Consider the following 6584-nt stretch of genomic DNA (forward strand, 5'->3'; position numbering starts at 1 on the left):
ATTTGATCGCGCACACAACGATCAGCGACCACAAGAACGACAACGACATCAAACAAAACTGAAAGGTGGCCCCCTTGCAGCGTACACCCAGAGAAAAACCCAATAGTAAAGATAAATATAGCTCTATTTAATTGAATCATATGACACTTAAATTATAAAATCAACAATTTGTATAGTCTATTAATATTTTTTATAAAAATATTTAAGATATATTTTGCTCATTTTATATTTAAATCTCAGTAGGTTTAAGCATTAAGCTTGTATAGAGTGACAAGCTGTTATAGACACTTAAAAATTGAGACTCTACTTATCAGGATCACGAACGTTTCATACTTACTTGTTTGGTTTACATAATTTTTATCAAAGTCTATCATTGAAACATTCAAAAATTTGTATATAAATAAAAATTTTTCAAGTTTTAAATCACTGTCCACTCTTTCAATACTTTCTCCTTCACACTTTTTTTTTAAACTTCAAACTGTCATAACTTTGCCAAATCTTAACCGATTTCCCTGCGGAATGTAACTCTGTCCATCTTAACCGATTTCCTTGCAGAATATTAATTTTATCATTGTTTCATTAGTTGATTCTGCATCATAATTTGAAAATTATATTTTTTTCATCACTGTCAATTTTTTCCATACTTTTGCTTTGAGACTTTTGAAAAATGTGTTTTAGAAAAACTTGATGTATTCTTTGCCAATTGATCGACTTATTGATTCTTTTCTTTTCTTATCTCGATTTTTACATTTCGATTTTAAACTCGATAGGTTAAATTTACATCATTAGTGTAAATATTAAAAATGCAGAGCATTTTTCTCTGAGTGTAAGGTGGCGGGAACAGGGCGGTCTGCAATGTCGATGGTCGCGTGGGCGCGGCGGGCAACGGGGGCACTTACAATTGAGCACCGCGACCGCTTGCAGTGGCAACAACAACAACAACATCGACAACGACAACAACAACAACAACGGTGTCGGCAATCTTTGATGTGCACTTTGATTTCCGGCAGCGAGATAAGATTTTTTTTCTGTTCTTGCCCCCTTGTGGCACTCTCTCTGTCTCTCTCGCGCGCTCTTTGCCCCACAAATAGGTAGATGAGAGGGAATGCAGAAAATCGCAAATCAAAACGAATTGCAGCAAATTTTGCGCCATGAAACGGCGCATCAAACGGAGTTGGGCGAAGCGTAGCGAGATTTTTATCGCTGCAACTCAAAAGGAGGCGTTGCACATGGCTGGCAATCATTGGTGGCAAGAAGTTTAGAGCAGAGGGGGTGGGAGGTATATATTTTGGGGAGACAAGATCAATGCCACTGCCAATGCCAAAGTGTTGCATAGAAATTGGTAAATGCAATCGATGCCATGTTGCATGCAACACCTGTTTCTGTGGCAAGTACAAAGAGTGTACGCTCAATTGGCCGCAAAACGAGGCACACTTCCGAGTGCTGAGCTCGATTGAATTCAGCTTTGAGCCCGAAACCACTTTCAGTGATCTTTCAATTGTCATCAAGTCTAATACCCAATACCCATGTAAGCCCCCCTGCCCCTGCCATCTACCACCCGGACACTAATCATCCTCCATCCATCCATGATTCTCAGTTCCATTCTCATTCCCATTCCCAGAGACAACAACACTCATGGGTATGGAATGAATGTACTCGCAGTTTCATTGTTTGTTTGTTGATTTTCGAAATCTGCCAGTTGTTTGAACTACGTTCGGGGCGTACGTAAAAATATCATCAAAGAGATCTCTATGTATCTGGACCGAACGTGTGGGGAGGGGGCAACGGCAGCGTCAGCGGCAGCGGCAGTTGTGGCTACCCTATAATAGCTAATGCAAGCACTTACACTTGCCCTCCCCGACTTAATCTTTTGTTTACACAATAGGCTCGTCACATTCCCCTCTCTCCCTTTCTCTTTCTGCCATTCCCATTCCTACTCCCTTTTTGTCTTTCTCTCTCACTCTTGCCTCTTTGTTTTGTAGTGTTTTTCTTGAGTGCCTCTACTGGACTCAGCCAGCACCTATGTACATCTAGCCAGGCTTCTCAATTTTGAGCATTACTTTGCATTGTCTTCAGCGAAGAGTTTCAGCCTCAGGTCAAATCATACAATTTGGTTCCATCAGCTCTACAACAATAACGCTTTAGATTACGAGCACTTCAAATACTTATTTTTTCTCTTCAAATTCGTAGGGTATATGGGGTATATACAATTGAAATGTTAAAAAAAAAGAACTGAGTTAATTGGAATTTATTTTTGTTTAATTTATTTCTAATACTTAACCGTATTTTCTGTTCATAGCTATAAAAAATATAATTGTTACCATTTAAGAAAATGTTTCGTTTTTCCTATAAAATCTTTGATTTTGTTAGACCTTAGAACATTTAGTTTTTTTAAAACCAAAGCGATATCTTGCCGAAATACATATTGGGAATTTTCTCTTAATAGATTTTCACATCTAACTTTAATGTTATCATATATGTACGTAATAATACTCACTGTTCAATTTTTCTAACTTTGTTTATATTAAAGTAATTTTAATGAGCAACTTAAAAAACTGAATTCTCCTGACGTGGCTTTATTTATTTCTTCGGAAAATTATCTATAAGCTCAAATTTATACTATCTATTAACTTTTGATCTCTTTGCTCTAACAACTTTAACGAAAATTGTCAAAATTAAAACGGTTTGTAGGAGAAATATCTATTTGGAATGATGATTACTTGAAACTTGTTGGAAATGTAATTTTGTTGTAACTTTTCTGATTTTATCGATATTGAAGCGATTTTTAGGTATCGCTCATTTTAACTTGAATATGTATTTGGATTGATTTAAAAAAAAAATAAACGATTTATTAATATGTATTTAATCAGTTATCTTTATTGTACACAAAATTGTTACAAGTTTATCGAAAATGATGGGTTTTTCAAGCGTAAACACTTTGTAGAACTGCCTTCCGTTATGGATAGTTTTTTAAGTAATTGCTTTATTCAAGAATTGGTTTTTAATTGAGAGCTATAAATGTACAACTGTAAAATCGGTTTATATATTATAGTAAAAGTAATTGTTAGTTTTCACAGTTATCTTTTGAAATATGAACTGTGATCTGCGATCTGTGACTGTGACTGCGAGTGCGACGCATTGGCGGCTATTAAATCAGCGTATGAATCTTCAAAGAGTCCGCACTGTCACCAGATGCTAAACACAACTGCAGGTTGACTCTGCCTCTCTCCTGACCGACCGCAGGCGTTGCCCTCCCTCCCTCCCTCCCTCCTCAACCCCTCGGTCTACATTTCAATCTCAAGTGGGCACTGCAACAATGTTTGCTCGCTGCTGTCAACAGGGTCGTCCGTTTGCAACTTAACATCTGCGACACCGCGGTGCACCGTCACCATCTCCATTTCCATCTTTATGCTCGTCTCCATCTTCATCAACGTCTCTCGGTGTGTTTTATTTGTGTTTGTCGTTTGCTTTTCTCAAGTTGTGCGGCTTTGGATAGTTTGCCTCTTGATTTGTTTGCTTATTTGCGCTTTTCCAATTGCCATTTCGCATGCTGTTTTCCACCAGCATTTTCCACGCCGTTTCCTCTAGGCCTAGCCATAGTTCCAATACCAACGCCATTCCAAATCTGAGTCGTGGTCCCGCTCTCAGGCTCTATTCCATAAAGCTGCTGATGTTGACAATCCATGGATGAAGCAGTCCCTTTCTTTAGCCGGCGCCGCGTTTGTCGCTTGTCGTTTGCCGTTTGCCGATTGCAGTTCTCTTGCTTATCTTTTTTGATATATCCTAACAAAGGGTATTTCCAGTTACTTGGCAAATCTGTAACATCTGTTACAACGATGCCAAACATATTTGTATTAATTTAGAAAATAGAAGTGATTTCAGTTTTCCAGCCTTTTTTTTAATGAAATTATTTGTGTCACTTTACAAATTCACTGTACACTGTACCAATTTATAAGTCACACGTCTTTTTACTGTCTTCATTTGAAATATTATATTTATCATATTATTATTATTATTCACAAGTTTCGAACTTAGTTAAGGCTTAAAATATGTTATATTTAAAATATCCCTGCGGACGGCAGTTCGCGCTAGTGACGAAAGCAGTACGAAGGGTGCGAAAGGCGACTAGCAATATATACAGCTAATATGGAAAATTTGCTTTGACTGTCCGATCAGATCGAGCTAAATACCGATCGAAATAAATATAAAATAAAAATAAAAATTATTTTAAACAAAAAATTGTCATTCGGCACTGCGCAAAAATGAATTATTATGTACAAAGAAGCTCACCCTTTTTGCGCACATTGCAGAATATAATTTTTTTTTTTTAAATACTTTATATTTTTATTTAAAATTTTTATATACATTAAACTTCATTTCGTTCGTCACAAAATTTGATATCAGAAATTTTGGGGCTAAAATATGCTTTCGTCATTAGACTTTTACCTCGTGTAGAGGTTTATTTTCTGTGATGTGTGTTTCCTAGCATTGGTATAACATATTCTTAATATAATTAGACAAATTGAAAATCTTGAACTTTTCATAGAAATACTCGATTAGCTAATAGAAAATCCCACGGCTTATTTTAATATCTTAAAATAGGCTGTCAGCAAATTGATTAATTTATATTGAAAAATATTACTTATATATTTTTTATTTTAAAAGCCCTTTGCAATTGCGAGCTCTATATTTTGCTTTGTCACTTGTGCGCTGAAGCAAAATTCAATGGAGTTGCATGCTATAAGATGATGATCAAGATTTTATAAAAGAGTATTTTATCTTCGACAGTTGAAAGATAACTGTTCTTTTGGATTTTTTATTTTTCGCTTGGACAGAGTTGTTGTTGTGTGCCATTAACTAGTTTTCTGGTCGGCTGAGTTCAAAAGCGCTTATTAATCTCTGGTACTTGTGTTTAGTGCTTTTAAATACGTTTTGAGTACTTTATTTTAGTATGCTTGATGTTTTACCGACCGCTGCAAGTCACGATGTTTGCTCTTTACTCTCGTCGATCAACCAACTGGCAACTGGTAACTGGTAACTGGCAACGGCATCCCATCGTATCGATTTAACTGATTCCGGCTCTGTCAATGTTTACCTTGGCCAGAACAGACAATGGGACGGTCAGTTGCTTGTTTGTTTCGCCCCAAACTGGCGCCCGCTTGTAATTTAATATGTTCCACATGGGGGAGACCCTGAGCAGGGACCTGAGAGGCGGTGCTTAAAGAGTAGCAACCTGGCTGAAGCCATAGAATTAATACGATAATTACAATGCAAGAATCATTTCAAACAGTGGCCAAAGACCCTCGACTGGACTCGACTTTCAAGGAGGCAGACGGACTCAAAGCGTGTGAATTACCGCATTGTCAAGTCAAAGAAGCAACAACTTCACAACAATGGACATTGCGGCATCTAAAGTTACATTTGAGTACTTGCGACTACTTCAGAGATGGAGATTTGGGGGGAAGTGGGATTAGAACAGCGCAAGAATCACAAAGAAAAGAAACGTCGTTGTCGGTGGTTGCCACACGTTGAAAACAACTGTGTTGTATGCCAAATGTGTCTGGCGACATGATGATCTAGTATGGCAACAGTGCCAACAGTACCGCACAGAGATATGTGCACAGCTGACAAAAAAAAAAACAAATAAAAAAAGCGAATAATCAGTCTCTTCTTAATGTATAGATTTCTAGCTTTTTAAACTAGAAAAGAATTTCTAATCAATTGTTGCTAGGACACTTAACATAGTATAAGAATTAAAATGAGATGGCGATTTAATAAGAACAACTCATGTGTATAATCGATATTAAATATGGCAGATGTCTAAACTGTAAAATACACGTTCTAGGTGAACTGGATTCAAAAAAACAACTGAAATATACTTTAAGTTTAGAGGAAACCATTTTAGATATGGCTCGATTTTATTTGGCAAAAGTCTTAAATTTCTAGAATCAGAATTTGTAAAATCTTAAATCGATTACATCTGGCTTAGACAACTAAAATTCGTAAGAATATATTAATGTATTATAAAATATTTAATACAGAAACTGCGTCATTACTTTTGTGCAACACTGTGCTAACATATCTCTGCACTGGGCTGCTACTTTAGTTACACAAGCGTCTGCCGCATAATTTTGCTACTGAAGAAGCATTCTGACTGAAAAATTGCGGCACAAACTTTGCTTTACCTAGTTTTCTTCAAACAGAATCTTAAAGGTAAATATAACTTAATAAGTTATACTACAAAATAGTTTCAATTAGTTTTTTAATTACATTTTTGACATAAAATTGAGCTGTGTTTCAGAACGAGAAACGACATACTCAATCTCACAGCCCTATTATAATCATTATTATGTTAGCAGTGTCTGAGATTAATCAGTCTAGATACTCTTAAAAACATTCTGAGGAGTCTAGTAGTCTCTGACTTAAGCATATCCTAAAGATAATCCCTAGAATTGTACTCAAGTTAGTAGTACTTCAGTAAGTAATTTTCTGCTTTTTATAAATATTGATATATTTAAATATTGATTTTCAATTTTTCATTTCTGATTCGTCTATTATAAAGGAACGATAATAAACTAAAAAAA

Source organism: Drosophila innubila, chromosome X (genome assembly GCF_004354385.1).
Source record: "Drosophila innubila isolate TH190305 chromosome X, UK_Dinn_1.0, whole genome shotgun sequence".
In the NCBI taxonomy this organism is placed as follows: Eukaryota; Metazoa; Arthropoda; class Insecta; order Diptera; family Drosophilidae; genus Drosophila; species Drosophila innubila.